The 27662-nt window shown below is 36.6% G+C and overlaps 1 protein-coding gene and 1 pseudogene across 1 annotated transcript in view; both read left to right on the top strand.

Annotated features, from left to right (window-relative positions):
- The window catches only part of IL1RAPL2 (interleukin 1 receptor accessory protein like 2), a 1205338-nt gene that overhangs the window by 3595 nt on the left and 1174081 nt on the right, over nt 1-27662 (top strand). The gene's annotated exons all lie outside the window — the stretch shown is intronic.
- Nucleotides 8111-8870, top strand: LOC118011885 (annotated as a pseudogene).

Below are 27662 nucleotides of genomic sequence, written 5' to 3'. Positions count from 1 at the left end.
TGAATAAATAAAATCTTAAAAAAAAAAAAAAAGTACTGTAAGCTCCTTGGTGAAAATGCACCATAACCAAGTGGAAGAAATAAACAAACAAAACATCCCAAGTTTCAACTTTTCTTACCTTACTAAAGGTATGAAGTATAAGGTAAGAAAAATCACCAAACATCAGGGTCTGGGATAATGCGGCTTTTTAGGGCTGGTTTCTGTCTGTAGCCAGTAACCCACACCCTTTAACCCCTGAGGTTTATTTCTTGAGCCTACATCAGGAAGCCATGATCAGAGCTAACTTGGTGGAGAAAGAAAGAAATGTCGAATGTGCAATGTGTACTTTAATTATCCTGAGATAGGCCTTGAGAATAAGCTTCTTATTAAGTTTAGACTTGGGACTGTCAGTGCCAAGAGATTTGCCAAAGTAAAACATGCCTGGCCAGTATAAGGCCCAATGCAGAAATGTACTACATGGGTCTATTTGGTCAAAGCTATCACGAATTCAAACTCTGGGCTGGTTCACTTTGAACTGGCTCCCAATGAGATTGGAGGCAATGGAGTGAGTCCATTGTGGGTCAGTTTCTCTTGGGCTTCCCCAGCCACAGACATGGTTCCAAATCTTTGATCGAATAACCTAAATATATATTCTCTGTGCCAAGGAGCCAGGCTTTAGCCTTCTTCTTGCTTTATTTTCCTCCTTTAATCTGACCTCTTCATGTAGCAGTACCTTGGCTTCCCTCCTGAGTTCTCAAATGCTTTTTTACCTGGCTTGCTTTATTCTTCTATCTGCGTGTTTTATTGGCACATAAAATGTATTCAGACACTAATTTGGCACCCCCTTCCCTTCAGTCTCATTCATCTGTGACTCCTGAATACCTCATCCATTCCTACCTCCTGCATCCTGTCTTTCATTAAATGCCCTGAATTCTGTCTCTGGAATAGCTTTTCTCCTTTACATTCCTATTGCTACCACTCCCTCTCAAGTCCTCTAGATTCTTTTGTTCTTTTTTTTTCTTTTCCTTTACCTATTTTCCCCTTTCCTTTCTTCCCCTCTCCTCTCCTCCCTTCCCCTCCATTCTTGACCTGACCTGCTATAAAAGCCTCTTCTTCTTGTTTTTAGTCTGCTCTCCAATTCACTATATCCTGCATATTAGGACTAATCGTTCTGAAGTCCACTTATTTCTTTACTTGAATATTGATACCTAGTGAGTGGCTATTAAGTGGTGTGGATTGTTACTGAATTGGAAAGAATTTCTAATAATTAGAATTGCTTGATACATTAAATACCTTTCTACTCACGTGATGATCTAGTTGGACCAGACCGCTTATCATTATCCAACATAACGTTTGTTATCCACACTTTCTACCTCTGCTTATGCCATTCTTTTAACTTGGAATGTCTTTCTCCTCCTCCACCCTCCTCCTCCTCCCATCTCTACTTCTCTGCCTGTTGAGTATGAACCATATTCAAGAAGTAGTTTAAGTGACACCTCCTTCATGCAGTCCTCCCTAATTTCTCTTTCATGCTTCATAGCCAAAAGAATTTCTCCCTTCTTGGAACTCTCTTGACAGTTTGTTAATTCTTCTTTTATGGTACTTACCTTATTCTGAAACCATTATTGCTATTTATCATGTTATCTCCTCTATTAAAGTTTAAACTTCTTGAAGGCTATGTTATCTGTCCCTTATTCTGCAAGAGTGCCATGCATACAGGGGCATCCATTATATATTTAATTGAACTGCCATTGTGATCTCAGGGTTAGCCTTAACATTTAACTGAAAATCTCTATCTAAATGATAGTTTCAGGTTAAATAGGAAATTGTCAAATCTATTATCTGCCAATAATGCTATGAAATAGTATAATAAGGCAGTGATTTTTTAATAGTCGTGCTCTGTCCAATAAACATGTGGCTTTATAAATTTAAATTGATTACAATTAAATGAAACTAAAAATTTTGTTCCTCAGTCACACTAGCCACATTTCAAGTGCTCAGTGGCCACATGTGGCTAATGATTACCATATTGGAAAGTGCAGCTATAGAACATTTCCATTACGGTAGAAAGTTCTGACATTATGCAACAATAGTTCTCCATGTTTATTTCCACCTAGAAACAAGTTCACAAAGTCAACGGCTTGTAGGGGTTTATGCAGAGTTATTCAGTCTCCAGTGCCATAGTGCTACTACTTTCCTTCCCTCTTAGAACACAAATCAGTTAATAACATTATAAGAATCACTTTGATTCCCTTTGAGGGAGAAATGAGATATCTATACCACATGAAACACCAAAATTCCAGATGAAATTTTGAAGGATAATTATAAGGACCTCAATCTTCCACACACAAATTGTACTAGAAATAACACTAATTAGGGGTGCCTGGGTGGCTTAGTCAGTTAAGTGTCAGACTCTTGATTTCAGCTCAGTTTACTTCTTGATTTAGGCTCAGGTCATGATCTCAGGGTCCTGGGATTGAGCTCCACATGGAGGGGGTCTGCTTCTTTCCCTCTCCCTCTGCCCCTCCCCCTGCTCATGTGCCTCTCATGTGCTCACTCACTCTCACTCTCTAAATAAATAAATAAATAAATAAATAAATAAATAAATAAATAAATAAATTCTTTAAAAAAGAAATAACACTAATTAAATACTGTGGTACTTGTGCAGAAGCAGACAGATCAATGTAACAGAACAGTGTCTATTTCTTTGGAAACAGTGGACTATTTCCAAATATACTACGACTTTTAAGATAAAAAGCCATTTCAAACCTATATACTGGGGGAAAAGATGGCTTTTTCAATAAATATTACTAGGACAGGGCTAGTCATTTAAAGGGAAATTTAATAAACCTATATCTATATTCACTGTTTAGATCAAAATTAATTCTAGCTGGATTAAATATTTAAATGAAACAACTATAAAGGTACTAGAAAATATATGATATTTTAAAATATATATTTAGTTATAATTTAATATATTTATAATATTTTTACAGTTTTTGAGATTGAGGAGGATTTTCTAATCATTTTATGAAGACTAAAGATTTAAAGAAAAAGATTAATAAATTTTACCTTCAAAAAATCTGTATGGCAAAAAAATACAAACAAACTAGGAAAAAAAATCTGTGACCTATAACAAAGGGCAGAAATTCTTAATATATAAATAACTCCTATACATCAATTAAAAAATAAATGTCTTAATAGAAAAATGGTGAAAAGTTATGAACAGGATAGTATTCTGGAATTCCAATAGACAAACTCACTTTGCAAATAAAAACTAATAGTTTTTACCTATCAGATTATAAAAGGTTTGAAAGATTAAAAAAACATGGTGTTGGCAAGGCTGTGGAGAAATAGATGATTTAATGCTCTATGTAAATTGGTACATTTCCAAAGGTTTATTTGGCAATCTGTTTAAAAATATTACAATATACATACCTTCTATGATCTAGCAATTTCACTAGAATTTATCCTAAGAAGATAAATGAAAGTGCTAGAAGATATGTACACAAGAATGTTCATTAACCTTTTGTTTATAGTAAAAAAAGTGCTGAAAACAACCTAACTGGCTCTAATAGTGGATTGACTAGGTATATTGAGATATGTCAGTTTAGCCAGTTACTACATACACATTAAAGATAATGTAAATATACATTTATTGATATAAATATATATCCATATATACAATTTAATGGAAAAGATAGTTTACAAAGCAGCATAATTCAATTTCTGTATACATTTCTGTACATGTGCATATAAGCTTATGAAATATATAGAAAATTGTTCACAAAAATGCCAATTATAGGTGGAGGGATTTGGGGTTTTCTTTTAAAAAATGTGCTTTTAATTATTTGTATTTTCAGTGAGAATGATAAAAGCATATGTGATATAATGCATGTAAAATGCTTATCTTAGTATACAGTACTCAAATACTTAATGCATGGTGGTAGTTGTTTTTATGCTTATATCATTTACAAGAGAAGCTGGTCAAATGCAAATTTCAGAAGGATTCAAGTGTTAAATGTAAAAAAAGGAAAGTATATAATAACTAGAGTAAAATAAATGTGACCTGGAAGGACTTTCTAGTAATAAAAATAAAGGAAGAAATAAGAAAAACCAATAGATCATTTTATTTAACATTGAAAATGTGTATGTGTAAATAATATAGAGATAAATTGGGATAAATAATTACAATATGTGATATATTAAGGCCTATGTTTACTCCAAAATGTAATTTTCCATCAGCTAACCACCTCCAAATAATAAAGGGTTATTTGAATTCTTATTTTTTATATTACAAATACATACCTAAGACAGTTAATACAGTATTTCACATCCCAACTCTGATAACACCTACAGTATTTCTGTTGTTATGGATTGGTGGGGAAGGACCATACTTGCATACAGGTTCAGAATATCCTAGCATGGATTTACCCTGGTCCCTATTTCCCTATAGATTTATACCTGCCCGTGCAACTATCTGTACAGGGAACAGTCCTGCCAGATCCAAAAATATAGCTGATTTTCCCCCCTGCAACATTAGTTTTTTATACTCAGAGTCTATGTCACCATTCTGAAAAAAAAAAAAAAGAAAGAAAGAAAGAAAGAAAGAAAACTTGTATTAATAATCAGTGAACTTCCATTTAAGGGGATGTTTGTTTATTATTTTTACTATATCATCAAAACTTTATAAGAACATGAATATCCAAAAGATACCAAAATTATATCACTGATTCTTTAAAATGGTAGATTATGGATGAATCAGAAATGTTGTTTCCTCTGTTTTTCATAATTTCTATAATATGGTCACATTCCTTTTTTTCAAATTTTTATTTAAATTCTAGTTAGTTAATATACAGTGCAATATTGGTTTCAGGAGTACAATTCAGTGATGCATCACGTAGATACAACACCCAGTACACATCATAACAAGTACCCTCCTGTGGCGCCTGGGTGGTTCTGTCAGTTAAGCATCTGCCTTCTGCTCAGGTCATGATCTCGGGGTCCTGGGGTGGAGCCCCATGTCGGGCTCCCTACTCAGCAAGGAGTCTGCTTCTCCCTCTCCCTCTGGCCCTCCCCTCCTTGTTCTCTCTCTCTCTCAAATAAATAAATAAAATCTTTAAAAAAAAAAAAAGTGTCCTCCTTAATACCCACCACCCATCTAGCCCATCCCCTCCCTCCCCTCCTCCCTCCCTCCCTCCATCAGTCCTCAGTTTGTTCTCTATCATTAAGAGTCTCTTATGATTTGTTTCTCTCGCTTTTTCCTCCTCCCATATGTTCATTTATTTTGTTTCTTGAATTCCACATATGAGTGAGATCATATGGTATTTGTCTTTCTCTGACTGACTGATTTTGCTTAGCATACTACACTCTAGCTCCATCCATGTCGTTGCAAATGGCAAGATTTCATTCTTTTTGATGGCCAAGTAATATTCCATTATATGTAAACACACACACACACACACACACACACCACTTCTTTATCCATTCATCAGTTGATGGACATTTGGGCCCTTTCCATAATTTGGCTATTGTTGATAATGCTGCTATAAACATCAGGTTGCATGTACCCCTTCGTATCTATATTTTTGCATCCTTTGGGTAAATACCTAGTAGTGCAATTGCTGGATCATAGGGTAGTTCTATTTTTACCGTTCTGAGGAACCTCCACACTGTTTTCCAGAGTGGCTGCACCAGTTTGCATTCCCACCAATAGTGTAAGAATGTTCCCCTTTCTCAGCTTCCTCACCAACACCTGTTGTTTCTGTGTTGTTAATTTTAGTCATTCTGACAGGTGTGAGGTGGTATCTCCTAATGGTTTTGATTTGTATTTCCCTGATGATGAGTGATGTTGAGCATCTTTTCATGTGTCTGTTAGCCATATGGATGTCTTCTTTGGAAACCTGTCTATTCATGTCTTCAGCCCATTTCTTGATTGGATTATTTGTTTTTTGGGTGCTGAGTTTAATAAGTTCTTCATATATAGATTTTGGATACTAACCATTTATCAGATATGTCATTTGCAAATATCTTCTCCCATTCCATAGGCTGCCTTTCAGTTTTGTTGATTATTTCCTTCACTGTGAAGAAGCTTTTTATCTTGAAGAAGAACCAATAGTTCAATTTTTGCTTTTGTTTCCCTTGCCTCTGTTGACATGTCTAATAAGTTGCTGAGGCTGAGGCCAAAGAGGTTGCTGCCTGTGTTCTCCTCTAGGATTTTGATGGATTCCTGTCTCACATTTGGGTCTTTCATCCACTTTGAATTTATTTTTGTGTATGGTGTAAGAAAGTGGTCCCGTTTCATTCTTCTGCATGTTGCTGTCCAGTTTTCGAACACCATTTGGTAAAGAGACTGTCTTTTTTCCATTGGATATTCTTTCCTGCTTTGTTGAAGATTAGTTGACTGTAGTGTTGAGGGTCCATTTCTGGGTTTTCTATTCTGTTCCATTGACCTATGTGTCTGTTTTTGTGCCAATACCATATTGTCTTGATGACTACAGCTTTGTAATACAGCGTGATGCCTCCAGCTTTTCTTTTCTTTTTGAGGATTGCTTTGCTATTTGGGGTCTTTTGTGGTTTTATACAAATTTTAGGATTGTTTGTTCTAGCTCTGTGAAAAATGCTGGTGGTAATGTAATAGGGATTGCATTAAATGTGTAGATTGCTTTGGGTAGTATAAACATTTTAACAATGTTTGTTCATTCAGTCCATGAGCATAGAATGTCTTTCCATTTCTTTATATCCTCTTCAATTTCTTTCATCAGTGTTTTATAGTTTTCAGAGTACAGATTGGTTAGGTTTATTACTAGATATCTTATGGTTTTTGTTTCCTCTTTGTGTCTTCTTCAATTTCTTTCATAAGTGTTTTATAGTTTCCAGAGTACTGATTTGGTTAGGTTTATTACTAGGTATCTTATAGTATTTGGTGTAATTGTAAATCAGATTGATTCCTTGATTTATTTTTCTGCTGCTTCATTATTGGTGTATAGAAATGCAACAGATTTCTGTACATTGATTTTATATCCTGCAGCTTTGCTGAATTCATGTATTAGTTCTACCAATTTTTTGGTGGAGTCTTTCAGGTTTTCTACATAGAGTATTATGTCATCTGCAGATAGTGAAAGTTTGACTTTTTCCTTGCAAATGGATACCTTTTATTTCTTTTTGTTGTCTGATTGCTGAGGCTAAGACTTCCAGTACAATGTTAAATAGTAATGGTGAGAGCAGACATCCCTATCTTGTTCCTGACCATAGAGTAAAAGCTCTCAGTTTTTTCCCATTGAGGATGATTTTAGCTGTGGGTCTTTCGTGTATGGTAAGGGGATGTTTAGAACTAACAGTGGACTCTTCTGGTTCTTGAATAAAACTCAGCATTAACAAGGCCACATCCTCAACTGGGGAAAGAGAGCCTGATCAGTGCCCAGATTACCTTGGACAAAATATCTGCCTTCAGCTTTCTAGGATACAAAAAGTCTATTTCATTGAGGTCTAATCCCATGTTCTTATTTATTTAATACCATTTATAATGGGTTGGTTAATTTTTTTTTCTCTTTTGACCTTTTAATACTTACTGGAAAAGACGAATTTTTAAACATTTTTAACATTAATGTGATAAACCTATAAAATTAGGAAGAATAGTTTAATGAACCCTGTGTATCTCTGACACAGCTTCAACAATTATTTAATGAATTATTTTGATACTGAGTTTGAACCAAGGATTGTAACCAAAAATCTTATATATATTTATTCATATATAGCTATTTAAATGGCTGTTCTGGGATAAGAATCCAGCCCATCTAGCGGGGAGTCTGCTTGAGATTTTCTCTTTGCCCCTCCCCCCACACTCTCTCACTCTCTCTTTCTCTCTCTCTCTCTCTCTCTTTCTCTCTCCAAAAAAATGAATAGGTAAATCTTTAAAAAAAAATACATGGAGATAAATAACAGAAGAAACAGCTTAAAAAGTTCAAAGTTGTCTTTAAGAAGAAGGACTCAGGAGGAGGGAGCCGAGGACTGCTGTTTTATGTTAATAAGTCTTGTAGTATTATATAACTATTACTTTGAAAAAATAATTTTCAAAAAGTTAAGGTGAACTCTTTTGTGTGGCACCTTAGAGGCAGTAGACTGCTTTAGGATGAAGCTGAACATCTCTTTCCCAGCTGCTGGCTGCCAGAAACTCACTGAAGTGGACAATGAATGCAAACTTCATACCTTTCATGAGAAACTATAACCACAGAAGTTGCTGATGATGCTCTGGGTGAAGAATGGAAGGGTTACATGGTCTGAATCAGTGGTGACAATGACAAATAAGGCTTCCTCATAAAACAGGGTGTCTGGTCCCATGGCCATGTCCACCTGCTGCTGAGTAAGGGCCATTCCTGCTACAGATCAAGGAGGACTAGAGAAAGAAAGCAAAAAATCTGTTTGAGGTTGCATTGTGGGTGCCAATATCAGTGTTCTTAACTTGGTCATTGTAAAAAGGGGGGGCAAAGGATATTCCTGGAAACATTGATACTACTGTGCCTCATCGCCTGGGGCACAAAAGACCTAGCAGAATCCACAAACTTTTCAGTCTCTCTAAAGATGATGTCTACCAGTATGTTGTGAGAAGGCTCATAAACAAAGAAGGTAAGAAACCTAGAACCAAAGCACCCAAGATTCTGCATCTTGTTACTCCACATGTCCTCCAACACAAATGTCTGTGCATTGCTCTGAAGAAACAGTATACTAAGAAAAATAAGGAAGAGGCTGCAGAATATGCTGAACTTTGGGCTAAGAGAATGTAGGAGGCCAAAGAAAAATGCCAGGAACAGATTGCCAAGAGATGGAGGCTGTCCTCTCTGAGAACTTCTACCTCTAAGTCCAAGTCCAAGTCCAAGTCCAGTCAAAAATGACATTTTTCTAAGAGTAACAAATAATATCAGATATCAGAAAAAATAGTTAAGGTGCAGAGAAATGAACAAGGTATGATTCATGGTAATGGGTTTGCAGTGAGTGTATCTTTTTGATAGGCATATCAATTTTCACTTAGAAAAATTTCCACTACCTTTTACTCATGGCTAAAGCTCACCTATTTTATGATTTCCCTCTGATAGAAAACTTGGCAGAAACTGTTTTCTTTTTTTTTTCCTTTTTATACCTTTTTATTTTTATTTTTTTATGTTATGTTATGTTAATCACCATACATTACATCATTAGTTTTTGATGTAGTGTTCCATGATTCATTGTTTGCGTATAACACCCAGTGCTCCATTCAGTACATGCCCTCTTTAATACCCATCACCAGGCTAACCCATCCCCCCACCCCCCTCCCCTCTAGAACTCTCAGAGAAACAGAAACTGTTTTCTAAAAAGAACTGGCTCCTTTAAATAGATCACAGTGGGTATACAGAGCAGTTTCAGAACCTTGGATAGGAAATGTCACTACACAACTTCTTTGGCCACCGAAAACCCATGGTTGGAGACAGTTTTTCAGATAGGCTCTTTTTCGACATTTGGGTCAGGAACCACAGAGACCGTCTTCCTGGGTCTGGTATTCTCTTCTTGGGCCTTATATTTGTTATTTTATACTTTTAGCAAACACTGCCAAAATAGGAGATCCTTTTGTATCTGGTTCACACAGGACCAAACTTAAAAAAAATGATAGCTCTTGAGCATTTAAGGTGTGTCAGACACTGATACTTATAGAGCAAGTCTGTGAGAGAAGTATATATTCACAGGGGAAAGATGGAGCTGTAATAAAGAGGGTACCCAAGGTTATGAAAAGTGCTGTATTGGGATTCATAATCTCCGCTCCCTGTTACTCTATCTCTACCATACTCTGTGACCTTGAGTATGTCACTTCCCCATGCTAGTTCTTAATTTCCTCCTCTAAGAATGGGAAGGTTGGACTAAATAATTCTCAAATTTTAAGATGCACTGGAATTACCTGGGTTGCTTGTAACAAAGGCAGCTTCCTGTGGCATCACCCCCAAAAGTTACTGAGTTTCTCTGAAAGTTGGAGGGCCGCTGAAATAGATATTTTTAACAAGCTCCTTTGGTGGTTCTGATACATATGGATCTTGAACCACAACTGAATGAATCCTGGACTCCATGCTCTTTTCCAGCTCTAACATTTTATGATATAGTATACAGGTGGCACTGATAAGGATGTGATTGAAAAGGGAAGCAGGGGTTGAAGGAAAGATTTCTCTCATTCATTAATTCACTGAATCAGGAAATATTTAAGTGCCTATTATGTACTGAAGAGCTATTATCTGGTTTTCCTGTATGTGTTTTATTAATTTTTGGTGACTTGGGAAGGAATTGGGAAATAAAAAATGGCATCTTTTAATATCTGGACCAGTGTTTAGTGATGTGCACATTTAGAAACTAATGTAAGAGGTGATAAGATTATTCACAGTAGCTAAAAAGTGAAAATGACCCAAATGTCCATCAACTGATGAATGGATAAACAAATTGTGGTATATACTTAAAATGGAATATTATTCATCAATAAAAAAGAATGCAATACTGATACTTTCTACAAAATGGGTGAGATTTGAATACATTATGCTAAGTGGAGGAACCCAGATACAGAATGCCATGTATTATATGTATTATATAATTTCATTTATATGAGATGCTCAGAATAGGAAAATCAATAGAGAGAGTAATACTAGTGGTTGTCTAGGACTGAGCTTGGGACATGGAGCTGGATCAATTGGGAGTAACTTTTAATTGGTATGAGGATTCTTTTTGGAGTGATAAAAATGTCTAAAATTGATTGATGATTGAATGAATCTGTGAATGTACTAAAAACCATTGATTTGTACACTTTAAATGGTTGAATTTATGGTATGTAACCTATATCTCAATTATATATATATTTTATATATAATATGAATCTGTAAGATTATTTGTTGCCTGTTCATCAAGTTGGAAGAAAGTATACCAACTCTTAATATGAATGGAAAATCAAACTCATGCTTGTTTTATCAGTCTCTCTTTTATGCACACACATTTTAAATCGCTTTTTGCTCCCCATTTCAGATGGGTTTTAGGGGTCCATCTTGTGGGCTTTAGTTGGATACTCTGAAGCAATTTGTTAGTTAATATTATGTAAATCTTTGTTGCATTTGCTTTAATTAAATTTAAGCATTTTTGTCCATTAACAACCCCCTGCAGCTGGTATGGTTGCTCTTGGCCTCGCCTGCTTTTGTAGTGGTGTAAATAGTGGCAGAATGCATGCCTTGAAAAGAGATATCAAAATAAATAGAATGCCCCTAATGTATTTTTGGGGCATAAGATAGTGTACTTTACATTGAATAAAATATTCTAAGTCTATTCTTAAATTCTCTTTCTTCCCAGGGCACCAATCAATATCCCTACGACCACCTCAGGAAGAGTGTGGGTATTTTTACATTCCATTCTTTATTCTGGAATATAAGTCTTAGTATCATGGGAGACGACCATTGTTTCTCTATTTTAGAATGTATCAACTCTTAAGATAACGGCATCTCTTTTTCATCTTTGTGTTCCCAGCGATTAGACAGTGTGTGGCACCTATTGAGTTCTTACTGGATGTTTGTATAATGAAAGAATGTCTTCTGTAGTGTTTCTCTTGGGCATATAGAGAGGCCCTAGCTAGTCTCCTTCATGCAAATAGGATTCCGGGCTTGCCTTTGGATCCCAGTGTTCCTGAAGTGAATATTCAGATTCTGCTCCTTGCTATATAAACACAGGCATGCAGCACATGCATTTTCAAATAACTAAATACTAATCTCATGCCAAAACCTATTAACTAATAGCTGGTCTATAAACAATGTGAAAAGATTAGAAGCATATACGAAAGTGTCCTCCCCATCACAAACCACTGCAGAATAGAGATTGGAATTTAATCTAATTTTGCTCAGTTTCAACTCTCCTATCATTTTTATTAGTCTTCACAGTAAAAGCTATTCAGGGGGCCGCACAACAGTGAAAAGATTGGCTTAGCCAGTTATGTGCCTAGCATTTCTAAATGGCTTAGAACCTTCTTAATAAAGATAATAATTTGAACCTTTTGCTCTTTTTGCTTCTGAAAATTGGAACAATTGGAAATTGGAAGTAAAATTGTATGTCTTGGGATTCATCAGAAATCGAAGCCCAGAAACCCGCTTGTTTGGTTTTGGAGAGCACGTGCAAGTTGTTGGTTATATTTGGAGATGCATAATTGAAAACACTTTTACATTTGTATAGCACTTTAAAACTTTTATAGCCCTTATATATCGATTATTTCATTTGAGCCTCAGAACAGCCCTTCAAGATAAACCAGAGCATGGTACTAAAATCATAGGGCTCAAAGGCACTTAAAAGCAAGTAGTTTAACTGCCCTGCCCACTTGGCAGGTACCCAAACTGAGACACATAGAAGGTCACTGATTGGCTCAAGGTGGTACTGCAGGTTTTCCTATGTGAGACATCCACTTTCTAAATGCTTAATGACACTCAGAGTTAGAAAATGTCATTGAAATCACTGTAGTGCTCAAGGTTGGCAGGAAGGATTAGAACCTGGAAGTCCCTGCATTGGGGTCCTAAGCACAGACTTCTCTCTCCCTCAGTACCTTTTATACACATCAGTTTGACTTTTTCCTATCATTGACTTTACTATAATCCTCTAAATATATATACCTCCTGCAGCCTCCAAAGCAGTTAAACTCCTGTCAGTGTACATAAAATTTCTTGGTCTGACAATCTTACTTTTATGTTGCCTTCAGTATTTCAGGTTGCCTGAGGTGCCATATTGATTAAGCTGCATTCTGGAGAACTAAATATATGTAGAATATTATATGGCTCCCCTACTGAACACAAAACTGTAAATTAATGGATCTCTCCTGTTGACATCATAAAGTATGCAGACCTGAAGTACAACTGTAATCTTCCTTGCAGGACCATGTATTTTACTTGTAATGTCTAAAATGAATGGTTGTTCAAATGTAGAAGCTATGACAAAACACGGATGTTTATATAGGAGGTGACACAGTGGAAGAAGGATTACAGTGAGGACATGTAGAGTGAGAGGCCAAAAGGGCTGGGGGAAGAAAATAATAAAATGGACCAGTGGCAGGGCAACTTTCCACTGTGGAGGTCACAGCAAAATTCAATCAATACATCAATCCTGATTATGGTTAGAGTTGATATAAACATGTTTTGCTTTGTTTTTGTATTGGTGTTTTGTGGTTTTCTGTGTCATCAGGTATAACTGAAACCGTGGCAGAAGAGTAGAGCCAGGTAGTTCGGGAGATTAATTAGAAATGCTGCACATCACAAGGCATTTGTAAATGGGGAGGTAGAGGGACATTCTGATACAAATGGTGCTGAAAGTAGCACAGAATGAACCCTAGTTTGAGAAAAGTGACTAAAGTAGTTATTGGTGCACATGTATTTTTCCCTCTTGCTCTTTTGGCTCCTCCCTCCAAATCTCCTCAATAGATTTTTCTGCCTTTAAAATACTCCCCTTCCCCGCACCCTGCCCTAAGTTTCAACAAACAAATTTCCCAGGTCAGTATTTTGAGAGATGCTGCTTAAATTAGTCTAAATTTCCAGTGTATCCAGCTCCTCCCAGTTCTTAAGTTATTGCTACTAAACTAAACTGCTGTTGGGACTGTGAAATTTCATCTCCTGCAGTAGCCAACTACCAGATCACAAAAAAACTCATCTGAACACCCACAAGAATTTTCTTTGGGCTGTAAAGTCAAGCATCTTGGTTATCATGTAAGCATTAATTTTTAATGCTTTAATTTGACCCCAAGCATTTTGCTGTCTGTGATGGGCTTCCCACTTCTTTTCCTTTGGAAAAATCTGGAGTCTAAGTCTAAGCATTTTTCCTTTAATTCTAAAAGCAATTTTCTGTGTTTTTCTCTTAAGTAGGACTGAAAACATTTGACTACGAATCTTGTGCACCTCTTCTTTTTTTAGTTGCTGTTCTCTTCACTCATGAGTTAATCCTTCTTAGGTTGTTGAAAAAGAGCTCCCCAATTCTGAACACAGTGAAGGGAAGGGCAGCATCCTTTCAGGCTCTATAAGCCTTGCCATGTGAGAGGATCAGAGCACTTTTAAAATGTCCCTGGGGCACCTAGGTGGTGCAGTTGTTTAAGTCTCTGGCTCTTGGTTTCAGCCCAGGTCCTGATCTCAGGCTTGTGAGATCAAGCCCCGCCTTGGGCTCCACACTCAGAGTGGAATCTGCTTAGATTCTCTCTCCCTCTCCATCTGCTCCTCCCACTTCTTTAAAAAATAAATAAATCTTAAAAAAAAATACAATAAAATGTGGTGTCCCTGAAAGGACTTGAAATCAATCTCTAGGGCAGCAATACTCTATTACAGGAATGCACCACTGCAGGATCATCACTTACTAGCTCTGTGATTTGGGGCAAGTCACTTAACTTCTGTGAGCCTGCCTCAGTTACTGTCTATGCACAGTGAGGAATAATGGTACTTTCCTCGAAGGGTTGTTGTGGGGATTAAATAGGTAGTACATATAAAGGATTTAGAACTGCAGCTGGTCTTCTAGCATCTCATTAGCAATCTTCTATTATGACCACCACAGATACCCAGGCCTATCCCCAGAAGAGATTTTGACTCAGTAGGCCTGGAGCTGTGGCACAGACATGTGAATTTTAACAAAGGTTCTTGGGGATTCTGATGGCCATCTATTAAGAACTGCTATAGGCAGTGATTCTCAAACTTTAATGTGTATTAAAATCACCTGGGGGAAGGAAACTTATAAAATGAAACTCTAAGCCCCACCTCTAGAAATTGTGCTACTACTCTAGATCTGGTGGGAGGGCCCAGGAATGTGCAATTTAATTAGAACTCTAGGTGATTTGAATGCAGGTGGTCTGTAAGAGCACCCTTTGGGAAACATTGCTATAGAGGAATCATATTAGCACCCTGTTACGGACTGAGTGTTTGTGTCTCCTTCCCACCCAATTCATAAGTTGAAACCCTAACCCCCAGTGTGATGGTAATGGGAGGTGGGGACTTTGGGAGGTAATTAGGTTTAGATGATTTCTAAGGGTAGTGTTAGGGGCCCCATGATGGGATTAGTGCCCTTATGAGAAGGGATAGAAAGATAAGAGCTTTAGTGAGTGCATACACACACTCTCTCTCTCACTCTCTTCACCATGTGAGGACACAGGGAGAAAGCCACTGTCCGTAAGCCAAGAAGAGGACACTCTCACAGGAAACCTAATCTGCTGGCACCTTTATTTGGGACTTGTCAGCCTCTAGTACTCTGATAACTAAACTGCTGTTGTTTAAACCGCCTGGTCTATGGTAGTTTTTAGTAGTAGCCCAAGCCAACTAAGACACATACCCCTTCTTCCCTGCATTTGCCTATAGCAATAATCTTTTAAGATTGCCAAGGTATTGTTTTTAAAAAAATATTTATTTATTTATTTATGGGGGGGGATAGAGAGAGAGAGAGAGAGAGAGAGAGAGAGAGAATCTCAAGCAGACTCCCCGCTGAGCATGGAGCCCAACCCAGGGCTCCATCCAGGACCCTGAGATCATGACATAAGCTGAAACCAAGAGTAGGTTAACTGACTAAGCCCCCAAGGTGCCCCACCAAGGTAGTATTGAAATGGCCCACACCACACAGATAATGCTGCTGACTCACTTTCAGTGAAACAAAAGGCACAAGCTATAAAGTATTTTTTCAGTCATAGGAATTAGCACAGAAATGCACCCTCTAACCAATGGCATGTAATTGTAAGCTGACTGCAGGGGGTGTAGTCTGTAGCCATAGATTGAAAAAAGCCAATTAACCATGTTGGAAGAGAATGTCTGACAATAGAAATTATACCTTTGACCCTTGGTTCATTGTGCCCTAATCAATTGAGCTTACCAGCCAAATAGCCATGAGAAAACTGTAGGAAAAAGGAAGCAGGATTACTTAGAGTTTATACGAGCCATTCGTTATGTGACTGGTGCTTAAGGAGCCTGGTGACTTTTTTTTTAGTGACAAAATATTTTATTTGATTCCTATGAAATACATTTCCATTCTATCATACCTGAAAAGAGAAAAATGAGGGCTTTGAAGAATTTTGAATTCTCATTTGTCCTTTGCCCATGCTGCACAACACCTGGCTCTCCACTTATTGTAGAAATGGAACTTTCCATTCATAGTGATTTCTAGGTCTCTACAGCATTTTGAAAACCCACTAACTACAAAGTTCCACATGGTTTAATACCTGCCCCCTACACACACATACTCTGCTTAGGCTTTTTGTCTTCTCTGCTTCTTGAGTGCTGTTTCTTTGCAGGTCAGTGGTACCCCTGAACTTTCTGACAAATGTGTAAAAGGCAGCAGTTTGTGGAATTATTTATCCTCCACTTGTAAATTCTTGTGGTTTAGGCCATATCCAGGATCAGCCCTTGTGTTAGTGCTAGGAATTGAAAATAAGGGAAAAGCATCCTTGAAAGTCCATCTTTTTAAAATGCAGCAGAAATCCTCAGTCTTATGAAACCTAGAAACCTAAATTATCTTAGATCCTCATAAGTTTTATTCACTCTCAGGGTTTTCAAGTGTTTCAGGAAAATTTGTTTGGAGGTTTAGAGAATTAACTGTTGTTTCTAAAATGTGATCTATTTGGAATAGTATACTAAGCAAAGTTCAGTGAATTAAATTAGATTAATGATAGACAGCTTCATGAAGACAAATTATTTTTTTCTCCAGGTCTCTGTATTTCTTAAGTCCTTGGAGAATTGGGTTCTAAATATTCTTCACTTGTAGCCTTCAGAGAGCAGTGAAACTTGCTCTCTCAGTGCCTGTATATTTGCTTTGGGGTAACCATATTTCTTGAGCTATGCATTCAATTTGAGTCTTAAGGTGGGGGGATACTATTTTTCTTTTAGACATGATTTCGATAAATAGAGATTAAAAGGTCGGTAATTTTTTTTTTTTCATTTGTGTGAAATATAGCTGTTCGCAGTCTGCCTTTTGGAGGTATTGAGAAAACACTGCAAAGTTAGTTTTATATTTCTGTGCCATATGGACATAACCTCATCTCTTAATACCATTTGATTTTTTTAATATTTCAAGTTTTTATTTAGATTCTAGTTAGTTAACGTATAGTGTAATATTAGTTTCAGGAGTAGAATTTAATGATTCATCACTTATATATAACACCCAGTGCTCATCATAACAACTGCCTTCCTTAAAACCCATCACCCATTTAGCCCATAGCCTCACCACCTCCCCTCCAGCAACCCTCAGTTTGTTTCTATAGTTAAGAGTCTTATGGTTTGCCTCCTTTTTTTTTTTTTATTTCCCCTATGTTCATCTGTTTTGTTTCTTAAGTTCCACATATGAGTGAAATCATATGGTATTTGTCTTTCTCGGACTTATTTCACTTAGCATAATATACTTTAGCTCCATCTGCATCATTGCAAATGCCAAGATTTTATTCTTTTTATGGCTGAGTAATATTCCATTGTGTGTGTGTGTGTAGTGTATAAAGAAGTGGTATATGTATACCACTTCTTTAACCATTTATCAGTCGATGGACATCTTGGCTCTTTCCATAGTTTGCCACTTGTTGATAATGCTGCTATAAACATCGGGGTGCATGTGCCCCTTCAAATCAGTATTTTTGTAGCCTTTGGGTAAATACCTACTAGTGATATTGCTGGATCATAGGGTAGTTCTATTTTTTAACTTTTTGAGCAACCACCAGATTGTTTTCCAGAGTGGCTGTACCAGTTTGCATTCCCACCAACAGTGTAAGAGGGTTCCCCTTTCTCCACATCCTCACCAATACCTGTCATTTCTCGCGTTGTTAATTTTAGCTATTCTACAGATGTGAGGTGGTATCTCATTGTAGTTTTGATTTGTATTTCCCTGATGATGAGTGATGTTGAACATCTTTTCATGTGTCTGTTGGCCATCTGTATGTCTTCTTTGGTTTTATGAAATCTTTTCTGCTTTGTGACATGGAGGGTTTCTTTTGGTAATTATTAGTAAATAATGCTTGTTGTGTAAAAACTTAAAGAGGGCTAATATCTTCAGTAAAGGCAAACTATTAGCAGTTACGTGAACCAGGATATATCCTATAGCATAAAAGATTTAAAACTTTTAGAAAGATTTCAAAAAAAAGGAAAAGAACTTGACACACTTTGTGTTGTGGAAGTGAACCACTTGTTTGTCTTAATAAGACCTTCTCCTTTGAGACTAGTTATCAGACTCAGCCTTTATTCCTAGAGTGAAATAAAGATTCACTGAAATTTTAACAAGTTATCATTTGTTCACTAACAATGAAAACAGGAGGCTTTATTTCAAACAAATTGTTAGCATCAACAATAGAAAGATAAGTAAATTCTAATTAATGCACTAGTTACCATCTTTACCATCCATATTAGCCTGAGTTGGGTCTTTATCCTTGAGATACTTATCGGACTAGTTTTGCATATTTTACCACAAGGCTTTTGATAGTACTCATTTAAAAATCACCACTTCTTGAATGAATGAACCTATTATTCTTATCTAGATGGAACATTCTCAGAAAGATGTTGGGAGCTCTAAATCATATCGCCTCTTCTTCCATCTAAATAGAATTAAACCTTGTACTGCAATGATCAGGAAAAGGATACCAGTACATGAGTTTCTTACTTTTTTTTTTTAATATAGCACATATTAGGAGATACAGACTATGATCTGAATCTTAACATGACCAAGGGGGTCAAAACAGTGCTGGGATGTATGTCAGGAGACTTGAGTTCCAGGCTGGACTCTGCCACTGTTTGATTTCACACAGATGCTTTTTGGCCTCCATTTTCTGACTTGTTTTCAAAGAGATAGATTGGTATAAATGACTACTTGGTTCCCTCAGAGTTAAAGCCCATGATTCTGTGCTTTAATTTGCTATCTATGAGGTGATTTTGTTCCCTCAATTTGTTCGTGCTCCTTCCTTGCATCCCATTGAGTGTCTTTAACATCCAGGTGATGGAACACATTGACCACTATTCTGGAAAATGGTCCCAGACGAGGAAATTTTCCATAATACTAATGATTTCTAGGAATATGGGACTCTCCTGCATCCCACTACCAGGAAGGACATACATAAAAGGAAAATAGGTATATTTTACAGACTACTAGACAAATGTCTGAAATTATTCTGTCTACCTAGAAAGCATCTTACCTTCTTTCCTCTTTGCTATATGAGTTGAGACAGTCTGGTTGATCTGCTTCCATTCCTTTGACTTTACAATTGTTTAGGAAAACACAAAATAGTATTAGTAATTGGTTAACATTAAATAGCAAAGAAGGAGAGGCTTAAACACCTGTATCTTCGCAACCCCCTCAACCCTCATCGCCAACAAAAAACTATAGAGACATAAAAAGAGCAAGCACTACGGTGAACCTCTGCCCCTACAGCATGCATACAAAATACACCATAGCCAGTCAGATTATTTCCATATTTTTCTTAGCTGTAAGTCATAAGTCATTTTGATACAAATAATACTTGTGAATAAACTGTATAAAATACTCACCAAGCTACATCGAAACTGTCCGTGGAAGTGACAACTTGCTGTCATGAATGATGAAATATCCCTTGCATAAAAGGCAATTGTGTTGATTGTAGAAAATGAAATGAGCTTTCTTAGGTTTCTTCCTTATGTGATGATGGTTTTTAAACAGGAAATCTCCTATACAGTGATGTTAGGCCATATATTTCATTTCAATTTTCATTTACAATAGTTATTGGTGTGGGAAAAAATATTTTAATCAGTTTCTGCATGAAGGTCAGATAAAACTGTGAACAAAAGTAATTTCTTTATGATAATATCAAAACAGAAGCAATGCTACACTTAAATTATGAAGCATGTTTCTCTTATCTGCAATACAATTGTGTGTATGACTTAATAGAATCTGAGAGTATCTCTTATTTATGCTATTGGTAAGCTTAAGAAATTATCTTCCCTTCGAGGCCTGAAGTTCTGATATTGGCTAAGAATGAGACCAGATAATATTATGTCATGGGTATAAACTAAGTTATTTTTAACTGGGAATTATTTCAGGTCTTTGGGGTTTTGTTTAATAAACTGAAGTTGTAGTGACATTTTTTTTGGTGCCTTAGAAGACATCGTATGATTTTTTTAAAATGCCCCAGTGTGTGTGAGTGTGTGTTTTGTGTGTGTGTGTGTATGTGTGTGAATTATTTGAGGTTAACACAGTGGGGCAGAAGTATTCATAATGAAAATGTTATTTTATCTGGTTCTTGACTGTAAAAAGACACCCATTTAGTAGATACACACAAACACATGCATCCTGAACTGTTGCCTGAACACATCTTCCTGTTCCCAACCTCTGCCAACACAGGTCTTATCAGTTGCTTGCAAATGGAAATCTGAGACTGTCTACTCCCAGAGGATAGAAAATTGATTATAGTTGTAAGTGCAGACTACTGACTAAAAACCTTCAGGAACACAGCGTGGAGCTAGGTGATGTACGTTGATAGTTTAATACGTACACACACACTTTCACATTCCCCAATACCCTTTCCAACATTTTAAGAAGTTCCACTAATTAGGCTGCACAGTAAAGCACAAAAAGAGTTCAAAGTTGCCCAGGAAGTCACAGAAATTGTGTTACTTTGAAGAATTTAACCTAGGAGACTTTTACTCCACTTCATTCTTACACTGTAACCACAAGGCATTTGCCCAGACCCTCAAATTCTTCTCCATATCTTTATGAAGCTATATATGCTTCAGAGGTAAGAAACATTGCCAATTCCATTTTGGGAGTCTCCTTTTGAAGCACTATAATTACTTATTTTACTAGTGGGAATGCTGGGGAAAAATAACATTCAATCTTTTGTGAACATTTCTAGAGAGAAAAGAATATTTTAAATGTTTTCTAGCCACTGAAACATAATGTGGCAATCAAGCAACTCCTGTCTCCCTATGATATCTAAAAGTGAATCAGACTAATTTCAGATAGGTTCTGTGAATCACATTGGTCAAAAGAAAAGATTATCTAGTAATGTGGGCAAAGCATTAGCTGCCCTTAATATCTAGTTGAAATCCCTAAAGAGCAGAATTATTGTCTTTTATCATCTGTAGGGCTGTTGACATTGAAAAATTATAATGGTGACTATATATATATATCTTTATAATATTATATCATCAGGCCTCTGGGCCACTCCACTTTAAAGCTTCTTAATCTGCTTTGACCAAACAATTTAAAAACGAATTGGTAGCATTCTGGCATCTGGTGTCCTGTAGAAACATTTTAAAGCATTTTCAACTTGCCTTTGAGGATCAAATAAAATGATTAAAAAAAACATATTGGGGATGCTTCCATATCTTGGCTATTATAAATAATACTTCAATAAATATAGGGGTACATATATCTTTTCAAATTAATGTTTTAGTTTTCTATGGGTAAATACCCAGTAGTGGAATTATGGGATCATATGACAATTCTATTTTTTTTTTTAAAGATTTTAGTCATTTATTTGACAGAGAGGGAGAGCAGGAGAACACAGGCAGGGGGAATGGCAGAGGGAGAGGGAGAAGCAGGCTCCCCACTGAGCAGGGAGCCCGATGTGGGGTTCAATCCCAGAACCTTGGGATCATGACCTGAGCTGAAGGCAGTCGCTTAACCAACTGAGCCACCCAGGCATCCCGACAATTCTATTTTTAATTTTTTGAGGAGTGTCCATACTGTTTTCTACAGTGGCTGCACCAATTTTCATTCCTACCAACAGGGCATGAGGGTTTCTTTTTCTCCACATCATTGACAACATTTGTTATTTCTTGTCTTTATTTTAGCCATTCTGACAGGTGTAAAGTAGTATCTCATGTGGTTTTGATTTGCATTTTGCTGATGATGAGTGATGTTGGGCATCGTTTTATGTGTCTGTTGGCCAACTCTATGTCATCTTTGGAAAAATGTCTATTTGGGTCCTCTACCTATTTTTTTAATGTTTCAAGTTTTTATTTAAATTCTAGTTAGTTAACATATAGTCTAATATTAGTTTTAGGAGTAGAATTTAGTGATTCATCACTTACATATAATACCCAGTTTTGATCACAACATGTGCCCTCCTTTATACCCATCACCCATTTAGCCCATGCCCCTGCCTCCCCTCCCCTCCATCAACCCTCAGCTTGTTCTCTATAGTTAAGTCTCTTTTATGGTTTGCCTCCCCCTCTTTATTTTTCTTTCTCCTATGTTCATCTGTTCTGTTTCTTAAATTCCACATAGGAGTGAAATCATATAGTATTTGTCTTTCTTTGACTGACTTATTTCGCTTAGCATTATACACTCTAGCTCCATCCATGTCATTGCAAATGTCAAGATCCCATTATTTTTTATGTCTGAGTAATATTCCAGTGTGTGTGTGTGTGTGTGTGTGTACACCACTTCCTCTTTCATTTATCAGTTGATGGACATTTGGGTTCTTTCATAATTTGGCTATTGTTGATAATGCAGCTATAAGCATCAAGGTGCATGTGCCCCTTCAAATCCTTCAGGTAAATACCTAGTAGTGCAATTGCTGGATCATAGGGTAGTTCTATTTTTACCATTCTGAGGAAACACACTGTTTTCCAGAGTGGCTGCACCAGTTTGCATTCCCACCAACAGTGTAAGAGGGTTCCCCTTTCTCTGCTCCTTATCAACACCTGTCATTTCTTGTGCTGTTAATTTTAGCCATTCTGACAGATGTGAGGAGGTATCTCATTGTAGTTTTGATTTATATTTCCCTGATGATGAGTGATATTGAACATCTTCTCATATGTCTGTTAACTATCTGTATGTCTTCTTTGGAAAAATGTCTATTCGTGTCTTCTGCCCATTTCTTGACTGGATTTTTTTGGTTTTTTGGGTATTGAGTTTTATTAAGTCCTTTATAGATTTTGGATAGTAACCCTTTATCAGATACATCATTTGCAAATATATTCTTCCATTCTGAAGGTTGCCTTTTAGTTTTGTTGATGGTTTCCTTTGCTGAGCAGAAGCTTTTTTATCTTTTTTTTTAAAGATTTTATTTATTTATTTGAGAGAGAGAGAGAGAGAGAGCGCACATGAGAGGGGGGAGGGTCAGAGGGAGAAGCAGACTCCCTGCTGAGCAGGGAGCCCGATGCGGGACTCGATCCCGGGACTCCAGGATCATGACCTGAGCCGAAGGCAGTCGCTTAACCAACTGAGCCACCCAGGCACCCAAGCTTTTTTATCTTGATGAAGTCCCAGTAGTTCATTTTTGCTTTTGTTTCCCTTGGCCCCTGGTGACGTGTCTAGTAAGAAGTTCCTGTGGCTAATATCAAAAAAGTTGCTGCCTGTGTTCTTCTCTAGGATTTGGATGGTTTCCTGTCCATGTGTGCCCATTTTTTAAATTGGATTTTTTTTTTTTTTTGGTGTTGAGTTGTATAAGTTCTTTATATATTTTGAATATTAACCCCTCATTGGATATATCATTGGCATATATCTTCTCCCATTCAGTAGGTTGTCTTTTAGTTCTGTTGATGGTTCCTTTTTCTGTGGAAATATTTTATTTTGGTATAGTCCCAATAGTTTAATTTTGCTTTTGTTTCCTTTGCCAGAGGAGACCTATCTAGAAAAATGTTTCTACAGCCGATGTCAAGGAAATTACTGCCTATGCTTTCTTCTGGGAATTTTATGGTTTCAGGTCTCACATTTAGGTCTTTGATCCATTTTGAGTTTATTTTTGTGTGTGGTATAAGAAAGTGGTCCAATTTTGTTCTTTTGCATGTAGCTGCCCAGTTTTCCTAGTATCATTTATTGAAGAGACTATCTTTTCTCCCATTGTATATTCTTGCATTCTTTGTTGTTTGTCAATTAATGACCATAAAATTATGGGTTATTTCTGGGTTTTCTATCCTGTTCCACTGTTCTGTGTCTATTTTTTGTGCCTGTACCATAATGTTTTGACTACTACAGCTTTGTAGTGTATCTTGAAATCTGTTACTGTGATATCTCCAGCTTTTTTCTTCTTTTTCAAGATTTTTCTGACTATTCGGGGACTTTTGTGCTTCCCTACAAATTTTAGAATCATTTGTTCTAGTTCTGTGAAAAATGCTGTTGGTGCTTTGATTAGGATTACATAAAATCTATAGATTACTTTGGGTAGTATAAACATTTTAACAATATTTGTTTTTCCAATCCATGAGCATGCAAGATCTGTCCATTTGTTTGTCATCTTCAATTTCTTTCTTTAGTGTTTTGTAGTTTTCAAAGTACAGATCTTTCATCTCCTTGGAAGTTTATTCCTAGGTATTTTATTATTTTTTGGTACAATTATAAGTAGGATTTTCTTACTTTCTCTCTCTGCTACTTCATTATTCATGTATAGAAATACAATAGATTTCTTTATATCAATTTTATATCTTGTAACTTTACTGAATTCATTTATCTGTTCTAGTAGTTTTTTGATGGAGTCTTTAGGGTTTTCTATATATGGTATCATGTCATCTGTAAATAGCAAAACTTTTACTTCTTACTTACGAATTTGGATACCTTTTATTTCTTTTTGTGGTCTGATTGCTGTGGCTAGGACTTCCCGTACTATGTTGAATAAAAGTGGTGAGAGTGAACATCCTTATATTGTTCCTGACCTTAGGAGAAAAGCTCTCAGTTTTTCACCATTGAGTATGATATTAGCTGTGGATTTTTCATATATGGCCTTTATTATGTTGAGGTATGTTCCCTCTAAACTTACTTTGTTGAGAGTTTTTATCATGAATATAAGTTGTAATTTGTCAAATGCTTTTTCTGCATCTATTGAGATGATCATATGATTTTTATCCTTTCCCTTATTGATATGATGTAGTGCATTGATAGATTAGCAAATATTGAATCACCTTTGTGCCCCTGGAATAAATCCCACTTGATTGTGGTGAATGATTTTTTTGATGCATTGTTGGATTTGGTTTGCTAATATTTTATTGAGGATTTTTGCATCTATGTTCACTAGAAATATTGGCCTGTAGTTTTATTTTCTGTAATGTTGTCATCTGATTTTGGTATCAGGGTAATGCTGGACTCATAGAATGAATTTTGAAGCTTTCCTTCTTCTATTTTTTGGAATAGTTTAAGAAGGATGAGTATTAACTTTTCTTTAAATGTTTGGTAGAATTCACCTGTGAAGTCTTCTGGTCCTAGACTTTGGTTTGTTGGGAGTTTTTTGACTAAAGTAGTCCAAGTGTCCATTGATAGATGAGTGGATAAAGAAGATGTGGTGTGTGAGTGTGTGTGTATGTATGTATGTGTGTATATATACATATATATATAAAATTAAGTATTTTTCAACCATAAAAAAGAATGAAATCTTGCCATTTGCAACAACATGGATGGAATTAGAGAGGATAATGCTAAGTGAAATAAGCCAGTCAGAGAAAGACAAATACCATACGATTTCACTCATACGTGGAATTTAAGAAACAAATGAACAAACAAACAATAGACAAACAAAAACTAGATGCTTAATCGCAGAGAACAAACTGGTGATTGCCAGAGGAGAGGTGCGGGGGTATGGGTGAGTTAGATAAAGGGGAGTAAGAGTAAACTTACCTTGATGAGCACTGAGAAATGCATAGAATTGTTGAATCACTATATTGTACACCTGAAACTAATGTAACACTGTATGTTAATTATACCTCAATAAAAAAGAAAAATGTATTGGGGAGAATCCAGTACTAGGAAGAGAACTTCCACTTAGAAAACATGGATTTCATCAATAAGCAGTTCTGTAGCCTTGAGAAAGTACACTAGAAATTTGAACCTCAATGTCTTTTTCCATAAAGTTGAGGAATTAAAACTGTATGAGCTATTGTGATAGCCTCCTAATTGATCTGTCTGCTTCTGGATTCAGTCTCATCTTCCATTTTGCATTCTTATTGCCAAAAATAACACCAAACCTGACTAATCCCTTCTAATGTTTCTTACAATTTCCATACCATAGTTCTTTCCCCTCTAGCTTTACCACCTACCCACTCCCATATTATGCTCCTGCTATACCAAATGATTTAAAATTTTCTGAGTATAGCATGCTTTCTTACTCTTTTATGCATCTGAACGTATGCTATTTCCCCTACATGGATGCCCCATCAGCCAAATCTTCCACCCCAGTATTTCCAATAAATTTCCATTAGTTTTCAAACCCTAGCTCAGATGGGTGCTTCCTAATGAAATGTTTTCTTTCTACCACTGATCCCATTCCCATCTCTGGGCTATATTTGTGCTTCCCCCCCCCCCCATTTCTATTATTGTACTTATCACAATTTGTTGTAATGGATTTGTTTCTTATCTGTCTCCTCTTTGGTGTTAAGAAATGGCTCATGCTTGTTTTCTTGCCTGCATTTCTTCCACAAATACAGAAGACTTACTCTTGTCAGGCACTGTTCTAGGCCTAGAGAGATACAGCAGTGAACAAAACAGACAGGAATATCTGTCTTTCTGGAGCTTCCATATCTTAGTCATGTATCCCTAGAACCTAGCACAGAGACTAGCATTTAGTATGTGAGCAAGAAATAATTGTTGGCTTGAAGTCAAGAAACTATTATGGCTAAATTTGAAACTTTTATATCTTCCTTTCCCTTACTGCTCACACTGTGTGTATCATATTCTACTTGTACATGTATTAGTGTTTAGTTCTAATAATTATTTCTTATTTTCCTAATTTTGTATACTTTTGTCTCCATCAGTGGTGTGTATCAAACACCATTGTGTATCATACAGCTTCTGAAAGTGCTATGATGTCTTGGTTGCCTTGTTTAGACCTAGCACACTGAAAGAAGTGCTCTTTCATTCATTCATTTAATCAATAAATATTTATTGAGCACCTGCTATTACTAGACACTATAAAAGACACTGAGTATAAAATGTCAAATAAGACAGATGTATTTCTGCTTTCCTGGAGCTTACAGTCTAGTAATAAAGATAAGCAGTAAACAAGTATATAAATATAACAGTGTATGATAATTGCTATGGAGAAAATGAACAGGGGCCTGTGATAATGATTGGAGGAGTGGCCAACTGAAGTAGAATGGTTCAAAAAGTCTTCTCTGAAAAGGTGATTTAGCTTGAAACTTATAGGATGAAAAATAGTTGACTCTGTAAAGTGTTGGGGGACTAAGCATTCAGGGAAGAAGGGACAGAATGTGCCAAGCTCTTGAGGTGGCAAAGAGCACCTTGAGAAAAGGGCAGTGTAGCTGGACTTTAGAGAGTGAGGATAGAGGTAATTAAATTAGAGAAGTAGCAGAAGGCAAGATAATGCAGGGTCTTGCATGCCATGCTAAGGTACTTGGAGTGTATCCAGAGGAAACAAAGAGCCATTGAAAAATTTTGAGCAGCAGTGGTCCAGGAGAAAAACCGTAGTGGCCTTAGCTAGTGTGATTCCGGGGGAGATGAAAAGAAATATCAGATTGGGGAATTTTGTAAATCACATTAGTTAGATTTACAGTTGGATTTAATGTGGGAATGGGAAGGGGGAGTCAGCAATGATGCCAAGGTTCTGGCTGGCTGGAGATGTCATGTGTTGAGATAGGGATGACACAGGGTGTAGGAGACAAGTTGGATGGATGAGAAATGCATTTTAATGATGATGATGATGATCATGAAGGTGGTGGTGGACTTACCATAGTTGGAGGAAAGATGAAACAGGAAATATGGCAACTGTCAGTGATTTTCTTTAGCCTGCTGAAGGA

Source organism: Mirounga leonina, unplaced genomic scaffold, assembly GCF_011800145.1.
Source record: "Mirounga leonina isolate KUSES-001 unplaced genomic scaffold, KU_Mleo_1.0 Mir_101222, whole genome shotgun sequence".
NCBI classification, from domain to species: Eukaryota; Metazoa; Chordata; class Mammalia; order Carnivora; family Phocidae; genus Mirounga; species Mirounga leonina.
Note: the sequence above shows the minus strand (reverse complement) of the source record. Positions and strands in the feature narration are given on the sequence as shown.